This window comes from Tympanuchus pallidicinctus, unplaced genomic scaffold (assembly GCF_026119805.1).
Source record: "Tympanuchus pallidicinctus isolate F22 unplaced genomic scaffold, pur_lepc_1.0 scaffold25, whole genome shotgun sequence".
NCBI classification, from domain to species: domain Eukaryota; kingdom Metazoa; phylum Chordata; class Aves; order Galliformes; family Phasianidae; genus Tympanuchus; species Tympanuchus pallidicinctus.
Window position 1 is genome coordinate 1,114,715 of NW_026294742.1, and position 19,008 is coordinate 1,133,722.

At 43.0% G+C, this 19,008-nt stretch overlaps 1 protein-coding gene across 2 annotated transcripts in view; it reads right to left on the minus strand.

Moving 5' to 3' along the window:
* The window catches only part of MED13L (mediator complex subunit 13L), a 179,211-nt gene that overhangs the window by 95,822 nt on the left and 64,381 nt on the right, over nucleotides 1-19,008 (minus strand). The window lies entirely within an intron of this gene.

A 19,008-nucleotide genomic window follows, 5' to 3' on the forward strand; every position in this document is an offset into this window, starting at 1 on the left:
ACTACCAAGAGTAAAGGGCAATCTGTACCAGAACCTGCACCTCCTGACTGCAAAAGGATTTCATCTCTGCCAGAGTAAACGCGAACCATGAAATAACCTTGTCAAGGAAGATGAATTTGTTAATTGTTTGAGTTCTGTCATCTCAACTGAATGGGAATACTCTGTAGATCTTTCAAAACGCAAACAAAATTCAGCAACGTGTTAAGGACTGCATCCTTAACAGTCCTCCTCGGCCAACTGAAAGGATGGAACTTTACAACAGCACGTCTGCCTCGCAGAGATTATCATCTAAGTAGAGCTTACTCTAAACTCGTATTTAAATGAAGTATCTAAGGAGTTTTTTCTCTATAAAAGCTATTATTATTGCCTACAGTTTCCAAAATGCAGCTTCAAAGCCCCAAAACACATCAGTGTTCAGTATTCTGCTTCTCACTAACCCTGAGGCACACAGCTCAAACAAGAATAGGCAGGTGACTGCAAACATGGGATGTTATGAGTGTGTGCTGGTAAGGGCATCTCTCTCCTTGTACAGAGTGTATGACCAAGGCCTTAGCACCATATCGCCCTACTGAATTCTGCAGTTGCTGTCTCAGAAGAAAGCAGAGCCAGACTTGGGCTTCTGGGCAAAAGCACAGCCAAACCTCTTTCCCTCAGAGCCTCTTTACCTCCTACACAGGCTCACTAACATCAGACATGTAGCGCGCCAGAGACGTCTACAAGACAGATCTTCACATTTCACTTTTGAAACAGTATTCTTAAGGATCTTCAGAATGTCCACACATTCTGAGAACCACTGATTACAGCTCCTGAAACCCAAGAAACTGAGTTTCTATATGGAACAGCTACTGGTATAGAGCTGCACTCCAAAACTGAGCAGCTCTCAAGTGAACAATCTAAGAAGTCACATGGTAAAGTATGAGAGATACCACGATATGATTTCATTTCTATGCAAATCCATGTTTCAATAAAGTTCGGTTTTTTAGACATTATCAGGAAATTAATAGAACCTGTAACAACAGGCAAAATAAACTTACTATTACATAGCACTGAGAGGTTCTCAAGTTTGACACTGATCACCTCAGAACATCTGTGCCAAGAACAAGCTCTGTATCTGCATTAAGAACTTCATGCAAAATGAGAGACAGGAATCTATTCCATACCATCCCAGGGATCTTCCTGCAGCCAGTTCTGATGTTCCCAATCACTATCCCTCTTTTTTTTCCCCCCAGTCCAAGGTACGCACAACAGACTCAATGGGACTCAAAGAATAGCTCTTTCCACCTCTCAAAATTGCGTTCTGCTAGTTGAATGCTGCCATTGTCTCCAGAAGAAATAAGATCAGATTGCGCCGCTTTGTGCTTTCCAAGACAAAACTGATGTAACCCTACAGAACATCACTACCAACTCACGAGGTGCTAGACATCACCAGTGCTCTTTTGCCCCATTGCTACAGCTTCTCTGCAGTCCTGTTCCTCTTTTACCGCATCTCTTCACAGTGACCTGGCTGTGCTCCTGTTACAGTATGCTCAGGAGAAGGCAGGGCAGCACACCCCATAGCCTAGGAACAGTAGGATAAAGCAATGCCATGAGGACAACCACCACGAATGAATGAGGGCTGGTTGGGAAGCAGCTATGGAGTGGGACAGGGTTCACTGGTGAGCAGGAAATGGCATCATCCCTTAACACTTTTGTTTTCCAGACCAATCATGTAAATTTCACTCCAAGCATATCACAATGTCTTTATAGACATTTCGCTTTAATGAATCCTACCTTTGATTCTCAGGCACATTAACACATTGTGCATCTTGTAATTAATACCTCCTCAACCTACTGAAAATGTTCATCTCACAACGAGAGCTGCACGTGTCTGTCACCATATAAACAGGGGCTGGTGGGATCAGATCTGCAGCATGGCGTTTCCTCTCTGCTCTCCGGCTTCCTGATCCACTCTTCATCACAGAAGGCCTTAAATAACTGCAACAGATCACAACTCCAAATTGCGAATGAAGAGCAGAGATAAACTTGGCAAAGTGCTCTGGCTTCCACTATCTGCACCGTTTGCAAGGTTTCTCACACTGTAACAATATCTTTAGATTTTAGAAGCTGAACATTCTTAGTCCCTTACGCAGATTGAAGACTAGGAAATAATTGTTGCAGTCTGTCTACACAATGATTTGTAAGGCTCTTGACACTGCTTTCAACCTGAGCCCCCAGGAGTCTCTCAGCACTGCCTGGCAGTACTCTCAGGCCCACAGGTAACAGAACAGAGATGCTGCACCAGTTCAGAAACAAATCTGCACCAAGCACCCAGGTCCTGTCCTAAATGTGCATTCTGTTACCAGAGCCAAAACATTTCTCTTCAGAGGCAGCCAAAAAGGCACTACACAACAGCTGTGAAAGCCATTTTATTAAAAAAAAAAATATGAAAAGAAATTAAGGCAGAAGCCAAGCAAAGTCTGAATAAGGGAAAAAGCATAGGAGAGCAGGTGCCTACTGCCCTGCTGCTTCTGCCACAGAAATGAGAGTTTGGAGAAGCAGCAAATCCAGTGGGACCAAACTGCCCAGTAGTTGCTTTAGAAGGCAGTGCTCACAGAGCCAGGCTGCTGGAACCAAGCAGTCTCCAACTCTGTGTGTTGCTCCTTCCAGCTCCAGTGACTAACACTGTCATCACCTTAAACGTCTCATTTCTCCAATAACTTTAAAAATTCTGGAGCATCAGAATAATAGCTAGTGTCCAGCTTGACAGTAGCATAAAATTACCTCCTTATTACAGAATTAAATGTCTATATTGTTTTCAGAGTCTACATTACCCAGGACCTGGGTAGATAAAGCCACTGCTGGCCTGTTATACAGACAAGCAACTGCTGCATGTGTTCTGTTGAAGTGAAATCAGTTCCCAAAATAAACCACTGAATCTATAACTAAATCTATTATTACTCAGTCTCTAAAAATCTGGATTCTGAGGAAAAAAGAAGATACTACGATGCTATCTCTGCCATTTACTTGATAAGCTGCCCCTACTATATTATTCTCACTATACACTCTTAAAATTCAGCAGAGATAAAAAAGCTGAAGAAGCATATGGATCCTAAGAGAAGTGTGAATTTTTCAGCTTCTTAAAAGAAGTGATTTGAGATGGCCTGTTTCCTACGAGAACATTCTGTTCGTATCCAAAGAGGCCTCATTGCTGCATCCCATAAAAGCAACGAAAATGAAAAGGTAAACAGGCATTAGAACTCTCACATGAAAGTTGAATTTTCTGTGATGTTTTGTTAACAGTTACAATGGCAAAAAAATAATTCTGTGTAAACTGACAGAGCTGCAGAAGAATAAGAAAGGCTCCAGCAGAGCACCTGCTGCTCCCCATCCTCCAGGACACAAGTGCTTACAGGAAGGTCAGAAACCTTCTCCTTCCTCTACCTGAAAGAAAATACAATACGCTGCTTCCCAAATGCAAACAGAGTTTCCACAGAGAACGTACTTCTCATTTTCTCCTTACCAAGTCATTAACGAGAAAACCCAAAAAGCAACAAGGCACATTTGACATTCATCATAATGGATGGTGATTGAGCTGCTCAGTATCTGCCACTCGGAACAGAACGGGAACTCATCAGCAGTCTTCACATAAGGCTCTTAAATATGTTTGTTATCATTTTTATCATTTTGTTTCCATCAGCTCCAAAAATGAACAGGACATTTGTTCTGATTATTAAATTTACCCTTGCAGTTCAGATATCTAATTAAAAGCAACCACAGTGACTTAGACTTGTACCGTAAATACATATAACTTAAACATATATTAATGAGCAACTGAGTGCACTTGCAGCCTTTTATTTTCAGATTCCAGACATTAAGGTCTTCAAAGCGCCCAGCGACTTTTCTGAAGCCAGCCACGCTCTCAAAAAAGAGCCATTATAAAAATTTCAAGGAGAAAAGTCACAGCAAAATATCAAAGCAAATACTTCAATAATTTTAGGTCTCCCAGCAGAGACACTGCAAAGATAATAAGAACTCTGTTCTGCTTCAGTGACCAAACTGACATATTTTACTTAAAAGAAACAGAGGAAGGAAGGAGAGAAAGCAAGTCGAGACTGCGCTGGCACGGCACAGATAGTTATACCTTTAAGAAACTCAGCCACCCACATTTTAATAATTCAGGTCACACCGCCTTATGCAGTTTAAAAGTAGAATTAGTTTCAAAGAACACATATTTCCTCAGAGCTATGTTACATATTTCCTTTTAATGTATCGTATTGCAGCAACAGCTGAAACGAACGTCTAGACATCAAAAACAGTCTTTATTCCCACCTACTGCTTTTTTACCTCAGGCATCAAAACTAATGAAACCTATTATCCAGAACACTGAGCTCGGTAACCACATTGGCCACTGCAAATATGAAAAAACACTCTGGGACAGGGCCAGTTATTCAGCCATTAAAATTACTGAAAATCAATTTCTTGCTGCACGCTGCAGAAATACTGATAGATTAAAGCAGGACGCATGGGACAAGGAGATTACTTGGAGGGAAGATTACTGTGTCAAACTGCTGAGGATGGGGAGCTACTCAGCTACTTGGGGTTGCTATTCAGAGCAGTGCATGCTCCTTGGTACTCTGGTATTTTGTCTGTGCGCCATGAAATATGAAGAGCACAGCTTTTCTGCCACACACGGACGCAGTTTTTAACAACACGTTGCCAAACAATTCAAACAAAATCAGAAATTCAATTACTAAAACCAAGCATTTCATTTTTCATTTTAATTTTTATTAACTGTGGTCCTCAAACAATATTTCAGAGAGCAACCAGCATTTCTTCTGAAGAATTGAGTTGAAAGAGTAACAGAGTGATGCAACGGTACATTAATTTTGAAAAACTATATTACTCCCATAAAAATCCAATTAAATGCAACGCTATTGATTGATCATTGTTACACTGCCATTGATCACCTTGTAAAATCTGTGTCTGAAGTCATTAGAGATTAAATTGACTTATTGCTAAATCAGATTCAACCCACTTAGAGATCTAATTTCCTTGCACTGCTTATGATCGTAGGGAAATTGTACTGCTCACTCGGCCAGGATGGGGAATCCATCTTGGCACAGCCTGCAGTCAATTCATCAGCCAAAGAGAACCAGCGCAGATGAAACGCTCACCACAATGATCAATTTGTCTTAATCTATTTACAAACAGAACTTATCTGTAGCTCTGTGAATGCACGGGGTCCATCCAAGGAGTGCTCAGACTGGAGGTACCAGTCAGGAATCCACAACCACACGAGCGCTGCCCTGCAGCCCAGGGAGATGGGAAACCCAGTGAGGGCTGCTGCTCACCACAGCCCAAATCTGCACTGCAATGGCCCACAGGTTGCTATGTAAAAATGACAGTTTTCTAGCAGAGCCAACAATCACAAGAAAATTGATGCAACAGCTGCTGGATATCATAGGAATACTACGGCATTTTAGTTGTTGCACACTGAAACAGAAATTAGCATACTAACTATCTATTGAAAAAAACAGATGGTAGGTAAGTATCTGCACTTAGATTGTGCTAGTGCTACTAAAAGCAATGCTTTCTTCATTTCCACACTTTTTTTTTTTTTTTAAATTTTTAAAAAGCCATTGATTGAGTCTCAAATCATCCCCTCCTCTTCTCCCATGCTCTCATGGTTCCTCCACACCTGCACAGGCTTCTCTGTTTATGTTTGTTTGTTTTGTCAGACATTACAGATCAGATATTCAGGGGATGCTCAGCATCATGGTTACCAGTGTAGCATTTCACAGCCCCAGGAACAAACTGCACTCCTAGAACACCCAGTACCTCCTGGTTCTATAGATGGCCATTTCTAAATATTGTAAAAAATGAAGGCTAATATCCAACTTCTCCAAAACCAAGGATAATAATAATAATTATTATTATTATCCATGCAGTCAGTATAAACATTTCAGCTTTCCATGTAGGAATGCAAAGCGAGCTGTGCTGCTCACTTCAGAGAAGTGCTTCCGAACAGAACAGTTCCATTTGCTTGTGGTTCGGCTTTGAATGCCTTTCACAGTCACCAGCACTGTCCCAAGAAAGAGTACAACGAACATAAATAGGGCAGTTTTTAAGCTGTTTACACTGCTCAGTGTGAAACCTGCTCTCACGCTCCATAAAACTCTGACAAATCCCTGATCTAAAACGTTTTGTTTACTTCTTCCCCCATTTTTTTTTTGGTAGTTTAACTTTCAAACTACTTCATATTTGTCATAAAGGCCCTTTTCTAGACACAAAGAGCCAAAACCCCAATTCCCAATGTGACCTTAGTGAAGATGGCCTACAAGGATGGAGGGATGCCTGGTGCCCTGGCTGTGAACGTCATACACACAGAGAATCATCTAGGTTGGAAAAGATTTCTAAGACCAGTAAGTCCAATGTAGCACCAGTATTTCCCACTAAACCACATCCCTCAGTACAACATCTAAAGGTCCCTTGAACACCTCCAGGGATGGTGACTGCCCTGCCTGGGCAGCCCGTTCCACTCCCTGACCACTCCTTGGTTCTGGGCAGCTTCCCACATTTCCTCCCGTACTTCTGAACTTTTCACTTCCCATTACATCTAATTTCCCTCTGCAGCGTTTCATCATAAGATCATTAAAAAGCAGTTTATCAGAGAATCCCAGAAGCAAGCCAAAGGAACCTCCCAGAAAGTCATCTCTACACCCTCCAAATCCAATTTGTTTTCTTCTTCCCCCTCCAAATCTCATTTTTTCCTTTCTTTGCTCCCAATTTCCTCCTCCTTTGCTCCCGTTTTCAGTGACTTCCAGCAGCCCTCATTCCCCAAACTGGCTGCAACTCCCCCATGTCTGCCTTTTGATCTTCCCAGGTTCAAAGAAAATAAAACTACCAAATTATATCTGCATCAGTGAACCCTTCCTCCCTGCACTGTTCAAAGGGAAAGGGGGGGGGGGAGGGCTTTCTTTCTCTTTTCTCAAGATATTTTTACGCTGCCCATACGCCCAACAGAGAGGCTCTGCTGGATGCAAGGGGAGCACGAGGGCAGAGGGGCTGTAGAAGGGCCAAGCACCTGTACAAGAACACCAAGGTGCTCTTTAAAAAAGTATATAAAAAAAAAAAGGGAAGGCAACCACAAGGCTGCCCATCCCCAACAAGTCACCGCACAGCTCAAGCCACAGGATGCCATTTGGTCAAACCCAGACCTCTCCCCATCCAGCTCCCCTGGACACAACCCCATCAGTGTTCCCAGGCACCCTGAAGCCAGTGCCACCCATGGGGTCCATGCAGGGCTGCCCCTGGCTAAGGGCACTGCACACATGGCCATGAGGACACAGATGCATGAGCTGCTGGGCACAGCTGGGGAGAGAACAGCCGCTTCGTGCAGCCCTTCAGTTTTACACATTGCTGGGGCTCATGCGTTCCTGCTGCACTACTGCATTTGCAGACGAGAAAATGTATCATCACCTTTAATGAAGACAGCTTGCTGCTTACGTTTGTTTTCAGCTTTACAATATGCTTACAGGCTGCCACAGTTTTTACCTGATAATTTACAGTTATGGAAAGAAAGACGGGAAGTCCCAACGAAACCATCAGTGCTGGGTGCCCCTACTGCTGTCTGTACCTGGAGATGCTGTGACATTCCCATCCCAGCTGCTGTTATTCAGCCAGTATGGGGATTTCAATTATCCAAAATCTGAGTTCACTCTTTTGCATAAAATTTGAAGTTGGGCCCATTCTTCTCATTTCACACTTCCTGCAATAGCTGAAGTGCTTACAGACTGTATTACTACTTCCTTTCTTTTCCTCTATGCTTTTAATCTGATGCTAATAGAATTTACAACTTCCATTGGAAAGCCTTTTCTGTAACACTATGCTATTAGAAAACTACATTTTTATTTAATTAAGGAATACAGGAGGCTGTTATAGAGTATTCTCCCATTTTAATGACAAATCACATCATGTAGACAAGTAACTGGTGGCTGTAGGAGCAAAGTGCAGCATGAATCCCATGATACACAGAACATCCATGCTAAGTCTCTCCCCTATTTTCAAAGTGACATGCTGAAACATCTGATTCTGAAACATCTGATTCTTGCTTACACACCACCTGAAAACAGTCTTTTGAAACTTATTTTGCTGTTTCTCCTACCTAGCTTCTGGAGCTCACTATAATACTCCACACAGTGAAGTACAAGATTGGCTTTCAAATTTGTTTACTGAAAAACTTGAAGGAAAAGTTGAAGCAATTTCATTTTAAAAAGCACAGCCAAGCACAGCAAGAGCAGCACATCTCCAGAACACTGCCGCCCCTCCCAAGTACACCAGTAGAAAGCAACTGAAAAAGATAAGTGAGAACAAATTTAGCCCTGCTGGCACTGTCTGCAGTTGTTTTGTTCATTTGTTTAAAGAAGCAAAGCTCCAGAACCAACTGTAAGGTTCCAGAGTCCCAGCTTTTGCCCTTCAACTCCTCTGCACAGCTGTGCCCGGGCTCCTCCAGTCCTCCACAGCCTCACACAGCAGAACACAGCCGTCTGCGGGGAGGGACTGCCCCAACCACAGCTGCCAATAACCCCCAGTGAGAAATGGGCCTTGCATCCCTGCCCTCATCCATTCCAATCTGCTTTTTCAAGCACTTGAGCTGGGAAATCTACAGATGCTCTTTCTGATGGAGATGGAAAAACAAACTGTGAATGTGCACGTTTCTGTTCTTAAACAGAAAAGATTATGGGAAAACAAAACCAACCAAAAGAAAAGATGGCATAACTTAGCGCCAATGCAGAATAATAGGAAAAAAAAAACCAACAAGTTACTGTCGATCGAAGTCATTTTGGAAACACACAGATCCTTTGAAATACTCACAGTTACAAACTAAGATTTTACAGACCACCCGAGCCCACCAGATTGTCACTGACAGCCTGACTGAGCAGGTAACTTATTTAGCAATTACTTATTTATAGCCAGGCCTGTCCTACGAACATCCCTGCAACTCGTACAGCAGTTGAGGAAGATGCCCCAGTGAGTGCAGGTACAGGCAGAAGCTGCCAGAGAAGGAGAAAGGATGACTTTAGGTTCAACCAAAAACGTGATGCAGTTTTTGACTCACCTTCATACTTGGAACTGCTTTTAAAAAGTCAGTTTCATTAGATTTGAGAAAGCATCTACAAAAAAAATAAAAAATAAAAAAATAAAATAAAAATAATAATAAAAAAATCCTTTTACAGGGATTTCCTGTATTCCTAGCTGGAGTTATTTCCCATGTTTCCATTGGAGGCATCTTTCTCACTGCCAATTCTGCAATGCAAATGTAAGATGCTGTTCACTTTGCAGTCTGTTGCCATGGATATTAATGTGATGTCATAAATTGTTAAATCTTCACTGCAGAAACAACATGAACGGGCTTGTGAGCTGTGAAGAATAGGAACTCGTCAAAGAAAGCCCACTTAAGAACAAGCAACTCCCATACAAATCTCAAACAGAAAAAAGGCATCAATTTATGCTTCAGCTGAGAATTGTTGAATGCTTCTCTACATTAAAGACTACTACCTCATTAAAGACTGCATCCATTTCATCTTACTGGACTGGTCCTTGCATAGAGGGACCTCCCAGCATCAAATACAACAGGATTTGAGCTCATCTTGTCATCATGGCTAAGAATACCTCAGACGTTCCTGAGCTCACACCTTACAGGCAGGTAGTGGCCAGCCACCCAGCAATGCCTATGCAACTCTTCCTCCTCCTTTTATTTAAGCTACTTTGTGGCTCACTCATTACACTTATAGTATAAAATGAGCCACATCAGAAACATGGAAATTGCAAGGACTTCACATCTGCAAAAATCAGGGTTACCCATTGCCCTTACATTATTACACACATTTTTAAGTTCTTGCTCTTCAAGGACTCCATGAACTGAGAGAAAATTTGTCTTTGTTTTATTAAAACAGCAGTTAAGATTAGAAGTTAATCTACTTTATCTGTATATACGTGCTAAGACAGAAGGAAAGAATAATTCAGCTGACAGAGAAGTACAGTGCAGTACAAAGCACACCCAGACTTCACAGGCAATTTACATCCTTTAGGATGAAGAGAAACCAGGATTGTTCTCATTTTCAATTAGTCAAACCCTCGTTTAATCTTCTTCCCAAACAGTTTAGCTTTTCTCCAAGTGGTTTTGATTAAGCCAAGACAAAGCATACAGCAACTGGCGAACAAGCAGGCACTTCTGCCCATGGAGACCTGCCAGCAATACTCCACTTGGGATGTAGGCCCCTTGCATGGCTCAGGATGCAGCCCACAGCCCTTCTGGTGCCACCTCAGCCCCCAGGACAGAGAAGAGCCACCCAAGGATGCAGCTGGCACTTCTGCACATTGAGTTGCTGAGCTGCCAGCCCAAGCCTACACACAATGCTCCCTGCCCTGCTGGGAAAACCAGGGCCCCTTAGTGCTCCTCTCCTCAGCTCAGACAAGAGAAGCCTCAGAACAGCCCTATTTCTCTCATGTCTTATGGAATTTTTTTACCAAGCCTATGAATTCAATATGAGAAAATCTTACACATATCTGGTAAATTGTTGAAGTGCTCCCACCCTCTTCAAACTCGAATTCCACATGAAAACCCACACCCTTCCATTCAGATTGGCCATCCAATATTTACACAGGTTCAGAAAACAGGACAGATCTGATCCTTCATGATTTAAGATTATTTTCCCTAGTCTTATCTGTGGTTCTGCGTTCCTGTTCAATCTAATGAGGAGCCTTAACCTTTTCCCTACAGTCTCTGCACACTTTGCTCTCCATCATCATTCTTAAGTACTTTTCTGTTCCTATGCCCCCAGCACTTATGGGGAAAGGAGAGCATGCAAAGAGGGGTAATACATAAAGCAGCACTCGCGATTCAAATCTCTGTAAATCTCAAATGGCTACTGAATAGCTGAATGAAAGCACTAACCAATCTTTTTTCTTGACATCTTACTGGGAACTGGGAAAGTTATTCCATAGCTATGGCTTCCCTGAACTCACAAAGATATTTTAACACCTCACCTTACCTGGCCATGTCACTTGCTACCAATAGAACAACAAAGAACAGCAAACTCTTGGATCCAACAGGGAGCACAGCCCATGCAGCAAGGCATGGATCCTGCTGCAGTGCTCTGAATGGGGCAAATGTATGCTGTATTCCTGCTCCTGTTTTTAATTCAGTAGCTCGAGGGCAGAACACCAAACTGCCATCTCTAGTAGATGGAGCATTCTGGAAATTGAAAGCAATGGATAGATGCGAAGTGCCCCACAGAGGAATACAACCAAGGAAAAGAGAGCTGGCTTTTGAAGCCCTGCCTTCCATCCACCAGCCTGGTTCAGCAAAATCAAGGGTGCAGACATGCATCAATTTCTTGCTTTCAAGCCACTCTTCATTGGGGCATCAGAACTTTTTACTTAGATTCCTAAGTGCTGTAGGTGTTACTCAAGTAGTGCCACCAACCCCAGGCAGAGCTCAGCCACACTGGCAAGCTCAAAACAGCTCAGCAACAGCTACTGCAACAGGAAATGAGAATGGATCCTCCCTCAAAGGTAAGCCTATTCCCATGTAATGCCACATACTTCAAGTCCAAGGTCAAAGGGTAATACAAAGCAGGAAGGCTTACATGGCAGACGCCAAGCTCATAGGAACACAACGTAGACTGGGCTGAAACACTGGAAGTAAATGGATCTGAGTAAGATGAGCGTGGCCATCTGAGGGTCAGGGCAATCCCTGCTCACAGCAGTGCTCCAGGGTCCCACTGCACATGTGAACACAAAACGCTATTTTTTTTTTCCCCCCCCCCCGAAGAAGTTACTAAAAAAAAGAAGTTTTATTTTAATTAATAAAAATGCATTCCTACTTCAAAAGCATAGCTATACAGAGACTATAATTCCTTCTACCTCATTAATGTTCTCCCAGCACTTTGATAAACAACCGCCGCATTTATGCGTCCTCAAGGAAAGACCTCAGCTGTCAAGCAGAAGGACCGAGGCACGGCACTGCTTGCAGAGACTTCACTGCCATCAGAGCTGATACAGTGGTCCCAGCAGTCCCTTTGTGCCCATGTAGCCCACGTCGCTGCACATCAGCTCACACTGCAGCTCGGGGCTGCATCCTTCTGTGTTTGCTTCTGGGCTGCAGCCTCTTTTCACGAGCATCAGCCCAACCCTGCTGGGTGCCCCAGGAATCTCACAAGCAATTCAGACAGGGAATCTGCGGGATCGTTTCCAAATGCAGGACAGAATAAAAATAAAAAGAATAATCTGTTGTCAGAATGTCTTAACTGACATCTAGATACTGTAACGGATGCAATTTTTCTTTTCTGTCAAAGATTTTAATGACAAAGAAACAAGTACATCTTCAGCTATGTACCCAACAGACTGCCGGCACGAACCATACCTGCTCTTCACATAAGGAAAACTCAGCTGAATTTATGTCAAAAGAAAGGATAAATCATTCACTCCAGTACATGCCTACAGCCAATCTGAAATTCTCACCTACAGCAGAAAAGCCACCCCCAAACTGACACTGCCACAGACGTAATGAGCAACTCCTACCAGGTACATGCTGCTATATCTGCTAAATAACACTCGCAGAGCTCTGTTTAACTGTAAATTAACATGGAGAAGTCCCCATCTGAAACCCAGCGTCAGGCTGGCAGCCCCGCTCAGCTGGATCCGCCTTGGCCAACACACTGCACTGCCTCGTAACATTTAAACAAGCTGACAGCAATGGAGGCTGACAGCTGAAAAGCACCGCGAGGCCAAGCTCTGCTTCTTTCTCCCCCAAGGAGAGTCTAAAGGGACCAGAAACGTACCCTGCTGGGATATTTCCTACAGTACATATTGTCTATTCTGGTCCAAAGCAATTATCAAACATAACCAACAGATCAATCAATGATTAACACCGCTGATAATTACACTTATTCTGTTACTCCTTCTTCCTTGTATATCTGAGATCTACACAGTCTGGAAGGCCTTTGTCTTTAAGCAGAGAACCTTACAATGATTCCACACAGCAGTCTGCTGGAAAAAAATAATCAAGTCACATCTAAATTTCTGCATCACAGTGGTGACTCCTTCCCACAAACTCAATTCTATGAACACGTGAAGACTGTACTAACATTTTGCAGAAAGGGTATTGAGAAGCACAACCTTTATTTCACACATAACCAATATCCAAGGTACGGGTTTTTAATCAGTATCATCATCATCGTCGTCACAGAAACATCAGCACATTCAAAGGGTCAATAGGCAGCTTTTTCTTAAAATTGAGGAACTCTATAGAGGAAAGATCTAAAATAACTGCGCCACTTCCACCTGAGTTAAGAAAGCAAACAAAGTCTCTACTGCCAGCATTATCCCTGCATTCCTGAAACCGATTCTCAGTCCCAGCAGTGGTGGGCTTCATCAGCAACTTCAGAAAGGAGTTAAGATCAGGGCAGTGGGATCATTCTGGACAGTTATGTACATTCATGTAGTATTTAAGTCACCCAAATTACTGACCTTACCAGAACTGTGCTACAAAACGCATGAAGTTCCTGCCTTTAAGCATGAAAAGTAATTTCACCAAATCTGATCACTTTCAAGTCAATACCATAAGAGAGACAGACAAATTACTTAACAAGAACTTAATTTCCACTAGAAGAACTTTCAGCATAAAGTAAGACTCATGCTGTGATAGGAAAACAAGTTTGATAAAGCAGCATTTTATACCTAAAATTCTCCTAATCCCTGACAAATTTGCAACGAGTTCTCAGCAAATCTGTAAGGCAGTGTATACTTGATGTTCTCACTACTGTCATCTTTTGCATTTCACAAGAACTGCTTTGAGCGCCTTTTCTTTTGACAAGGTGTCATAGGAATGATATATTTGTTCTGTATTTAAGAAAAATCTCCCCCACTCATCTCACTCTTGGTCTCTATATATTTTAAAATGCCTTCTAGCACACCATCAGTTACAAATTAGTCCAAAAGACTTAAAAGTTGCTGCACTGTTTGTTCCGCTGCACACTGCCAACATCAGCTCAAGACACCTCTGGCAGCTGCACATTGCAAACACATGCATGCAGAAACCTTGTAAGCCATCCTCACAGACTTTACTGCACTGGAAATGCTAAGACCTAATCACAGAATTAGGCTAGCAGCTCTTTTCCCCAATCCTTTCAGAAGCATGAGGCCATGCCCTCTCCTGCCCCACATCCCCAGCCGAGGACAACTTACACCAGCACAACATAGAGATGTTAATTCACACCAGAGATATTCAGGGGAAAAAGCATAGTTGTATGAACAGTAATATTTGGAAGGTAATTGAGGTGGCAGGTGCTTATGAAATACAAATGGCTTAAATCCCCACTTTAGCCTTTAAAGATGCCCTCACATACCCCATTTCTGTTTCAGGATTCCAGATTCATGCCTTCCAGCACGAGTTCCACTGAGAACAGCAGACAGTGCCCATGTCTGTTAGCAGGAGACACTGCCCTGACACCAAATGGATGACTGGATAGATGCTGAAAGCAAGGCCCTGACAAGATTAATCCAAGTTTCTTTGAACTTACTGCTTGCTTAATTCTCAGCAACTCTTACAAGTCATCAACTCAAAACAGCAGCGACACGTTTCTGTAACAAGCACAGCCAAGCGCCATCTGCACAGCGACATGGGTATCTTTGAGATGACCAACCCCATTACAAGTCATTATGAAATGAGAAAGGGATTAAGTCTGAGTTTAAGTGATGTGCTACAGCACCATTATTCACCTGCTTTGCTAGATGTTCTAAAAGGAATACTTTGGAAGCAGAGGTACCCGAGATGCTGATGTATAAGAACAGGTGTTTGCAAATGAGCTTTTTAGTACAAGTTGCAGAAACTGATTTACATGAGCTTAACTAAGAGGAAAAACAAATCACCTTTTAGTTCTGTTTATTTTTACACTGTAAATCAAGAAAGAAGCGGAAGTGACAGCCATCATCCAGTAGCTCTTCATTAAATGCCGTGCTGCAAAAGAAGGTGTATGTATGTCTGTATACACACACATCCAAGCAAGAAAGGTCTCCTACTCTTCACCGCTTTTAAAGATACTGAGTCAAATTCCAAACAGATTCAAAAAAGTATTACAGAAAGCTCTATAAACACATTCTGAAAACATACATGATGCATTCATACTGCCTAGGAATGATACCTTCAAAACTCTGAGATATTCACATCAAACGTGTGTGCTGGAACCCTGCAACGCACAAAGGCTTTTCAGTGGAAGCTGTTAATTTAGTACTGGCTGCCTGCCCAGTGGATACCAGAATACATTTTAATCCAAACAACAGAATGGGAGGGAGTGAGGAAGCTCAAAAGCAATTTCAAATCTATCAAGATTGAAATATTACCTCAATACAATAACAACATTTTCACTTTGGGAGTTCTGCCAAAAAAGAATAGTTGCCCTACAGCAACTATTGCTCTTTGGTATGTTATTTTTAACATACCTTATGGATGCGAGCTGTCTTTTAAGCAGTGAGCAATGGAAGCTAGAATAGGGAAATTCAGCATCTGCAAGAACCATAAGCAAATATGTCAGGAAGATCCCACCTGCAGAACCCTGACAAGAAGCATCCTTCCACCAGCCAAAAAGCTTCTGCCATTCCATTCTCCAGATTGACCCAAGAATTAGAGTAAGAATACAGTCCCACTCACTAGCTCACCTGCCTTGAAACAACTGGAGTCGATTTAACATCCACTAGTCATACAAACTCAGCACCTGAAGCTAAAGAGTAAACTGGAGTGCTACTCAATCCAGAGAATCGAATATTGGTATCTGCTCTCCATGCAGAACACAGCAGCGTATGCTGAAAGCACAAGCACTGGATGCTGTCACACAAGACCACACAAAGTGCCAACAGCAAAATACACTGCAAGGAAAAGGTTCATTTAGCAATAAAACTAAATGCTGTTGCAATTGTATTTACAAGCAACAATTCTTATTTTTAACTCCCAGTTTAACTAGTTATCATTTTTTGATAGCTAAATTAGCAGGAAAAAAAGCAACAGAACTAAGAGAACAGGTTTAAGATTGTACTGTTGTACAATCAAGTGCTGTTGTAGCAGCATACGTTTATCTTTTCTCAAGCATTAGAGAGGTTTTGCTGTTCATGGATCAGTTATTTATAGCTCATCTGGGCAGCATCCACATCTTTAATTCTGTAACAGCTTTCCTTGCCTTTTGAATTAAAAATTGAACTTTACTCCAACTAATTCTCAAGGGGAAAGCATTAAATGTGCCACATCCTGTTCTTTGTTTCAAGGCAGCAGTGTGAAATAATGTAAAGAGCTGGCACGGCCCTGATGATTACTGCATATTTCATTAAGACTCCACCACTCTTTGTCCCACTTAAAGGCTGACTGCATGCTTTTGGCCATATGGAGTTAGTTAAGCAGGCCCTGGGATTAATACTTAGAAAAATCTACAACGTGTACCAATTGAAGACAATTCTCAGTACTATGATTACTAAAGTTGCTTTTTTTCTTTTTTTAATGCCTCAAGAGGTAATCAACCATATCTCGAATGTCAAAAGGCCCTGACTTCTCAAAATGCGTTAAAGAGATGCAACTGATTATAAGCAGGGCTCACAACAAGCGACCAGAATAAATATTGCTGACAGGCTATATTTATTTTTGAACATCTTTTTAACTAATTAACTTAAAATCTGAAATCAGTTGCCTTTAGTAGGGTCAAAACACATGGCTAAGATGATTCACACACTCCCAGCAGCTTGTCTTAACCACAAGCTCCTGCAAATCTAGTTCCTCTTGCCGTCCATCTCCTCAGTAAAGCTTTCCAGCAATTTAAATGTGCTCAATCCCATTTTGGCTCTGCGACATGGACAAACGTTCAGCCCCACACGAATCTGTGACCAAAACCATTTCACTTGGGGCCCAGGAGACACCGCCTTACAAACCCAGGTCATGAGGAACACAGAGCCCAGCCCACAGCCAGCCACCATCCCATCCTCCTCTCCAGACACTACAGGACTGTTTAGTTAAACAGTTCCAAACAGACAAAATAATTAGATTATTCGTGTTCCGCATTTGGTAGACACAATAACGTAACCTCTGTGGACAGTTATATCTGGATTTCCAATGTCTTGTTCCTGCCACGCAGCCATGGGAGCAGCTGTCCCCAGAAGGCTGCCCTGAGCAGGGCCTTCCCCGCTGCTCCCAGCCACTGCATGGAGAGGACATTCATGGGCACATGCCGGCAGGAACAATTTCTTCGTATCTGAAACCAGAATGGAAAGGCAGAATGGAGTTGCCAGGGGCTCCTTCATCACAGGAGAGCAGGAGGTCGGCACCCAGCCACTGCCCCGCAGGCACGCTGTGCAACCTCATGCCATGCTCCACAGGGCTGCACGTTCCAACTTGGAGAATCTCAGAATGGCTTAGGTTGGAAGGGATCTAAACGATCATCTAGTCCTAGCCCTTCTGCCATGGGCAAGGTTGCCAACAACCACATCAGGCTGCCCAGGATCACATCCAACCTGGCTTTGATTGTCTCCTGAAATGGGGTATTCTCAACCTTTCTGGGCAATCCATGCCAATGCCACCCTCTAAAAGAGGGTAAAAGAGTAAAAAAACAGTAAAGAATTTCTTCTTAAGCTCTAACCACAATCTCCTCTTATTCAGTTTGAAGCCATTCCTCCTTGTCCTCTCACTATCAGACTGTGTAAAAAGTCCATCTCCCTCCTGCTTGCAAGCTCCCTTCAAGTGTACTGGAAGGCCATAACGAGGTCTCCCCAGAGCCTTCCCTTCTTCAAGATGAAGCAGCCTAGCTCCCTTAACCTTCTTGAATTTGCTGAAGCCATGCTGCACATCTCAGATCACTTCCTCATCTCACATGTGCCTTAACATCTGTTCCAGACGGATCCACTCCATGATTTTCCCAGGCACAGTGAGGCTCACTGGCCTGCAGCTCCCCAAGTTCTTCCCTTCTCCTCTCTTAAAAATATGAGCGATGTTTCCCTTTTTTCTGTCACAAGAGACTTTGCCTGCCAGCCCTGACTTCTTAAACACGATTAAGAGCGCCTTCACCACCACCAGGATGAGAGCCTGCAAGTGTGAACTTCCTGCAGCTGAAGCAAAAAGGCCTCATCAACGGGCTCTCCTCGATCAAACAGCTCACAGTAGACTGACCATGAGAAGCCCTTTATTGGTCTGGTCCCTAATTTTAACCCACAAGCTCTCAGCCTTATCATGGCAGTCCTTTTTTTAAGAGGTAGCTCTTTGCAATACACCCAGTCTTAACATAGAGGACAACTCCCCCATCCTCCTTGCCCCACCTATCTCTTCTAAAAAGCTCACAGCCTTCAACTGTACCACTCCAGTTGTGCAATACACCACACTGTGCTTCTGCAATAGCAACCAGGTTGCAGATTTCCATACGCATCACAGTTGCCATCTCCTCCTGCTGATTTCTCATGCTGCGTGCATTTATGTAGAGGCCATCAGTTGCGTTACCTTCTTGATGGAGCCCTCCTAAATTCCTTTCGGACACATCTGAGGTTTCCCCCTCTTGCTTTCCTGGCTCTTCTGTTACTCAGAAGTGCATCTCCTTCCGCACCACATATAGCTTAAAACTCTGGTGATCAGCCCAGCCAGCTTGCTGCCTAGAACATCCTTACCCCTTCTGGGCAGTTGTTTTCATTTGATATCCACACGTTCAGTCTATCAAAGGTGCCTCCTAGACCACAGAACACAAAACCTGAGCCTGATGCCATCCACGCAGCCATCTGTTCAGCTGCTCCGTTCTCTTCCTCCTTCTCAGGTCCCAGTATCCAACCAGGAGGATTGAGGAGAACACCATCGATTCCTTCAACATCTTTCCAAGGGACATGAAGTCTTCAATATTTGGTGACTTTTTAGAGCAGGGGTGGATAGCAGTCCTCCAGCTAAATAATTTCCAGTAGCCTCTTCCTGCTGCCTCGAGTGCAGGCCTCCAGCAGGCAGCAAACCTCTCT